Source organism: Pituophis catenifer, unplaced genomic scaffold, assembly GCF_029215685.1.
Source record: "Pituophis catenifer annectens isolate HBS135680 unplaced genomic scaffold, rPitCat1.0.hap2 SCAF_2, whole genome shotgun sequence".
NCBI lineage: Eukaryota > Metazoa > Chordata > Lepidosauria > Squamata > Colubridae > Pituophis > Pituophis catenifer.
The window spans coordinates 41,027,008-41,027,655 of NW_027256882.1; the positions used below are offsets into that span (position 1 = coordinate 41,027,008).

At 39.4% G+C, this 648-nt stretch overlaps 1 non-coding gene across 1 annotated transcript; it reads right to left on the minus strand.

The window, feature by feature from the left end:
• Nucleotides 1-200: 200 nt before the first annotated feature.
• Nucleotides 201-288, minus strand: TRNAY-GUA (transfer RNA tyrosine (anticodon GUA)). Its single transcript is given in 2 exon segments — nucleotides 201-236; nucleotides 252-288. It is a non-coding gene; the product is annotated as a tRNA-Tyr (tRNA).
• Between the last annotated feature and the right edge of the window lie 360 nt (nucleotides 289-648).

The window sequence follows — 648 nt, forward strand, 5'->3', positions numbered from 1 at the left end:
CCTTACAATTTTCAATGACCTGATCTTAAGAGAGAGCTTGTGTTTCAATACTGAGTGCCAGAAGGTGAAATAGACTAGTAAAATTTCTTTTTAATCTTGAATGCTGTTACTGTGGGCATCAGTATCAGATGTGAACAATCCTTTTCTTGTTTAATTTTGTATTTTGCAAGCAAAAATTAAAAAAAACCCAAAAACCTTTGTCCTTCGAGCCGGAATCGAACCAGCGACCTAAGGATGACTTTGGCAGCTCTCTACAGTCCTCCGCTCTACCAGCTGAGCTATCGAAGGGATGAGCCTAAGATGCTCTGTTGATGCTTTTCACTTTGGGTGTGGTACCTACTGAGCTGGATTTTCATTTGAAAATGTCCCTGCCTTTCCAATCCCTTGGCTAGCAAATATAAAGGACAACCTCCTTAAAAGATAAGAGTAATTTGGTAATGATGATATGCATTGGCTTCTTTTTTCCGTAATCAGAGTGCCTAAGAAGTCTCAGCAGCCACAAGATGGAAGGGCAGGCCCTTAATATATCAGTTGTTAGCTGTAGCACAGCTATCGTTTTATCCCTCAGCATCATTGTTTCGTAAAAAAAAAAAAAAATCTGCTTAGCATATCAACCTTTTTGCTTTCACAGTGACATCTTATCTGGCT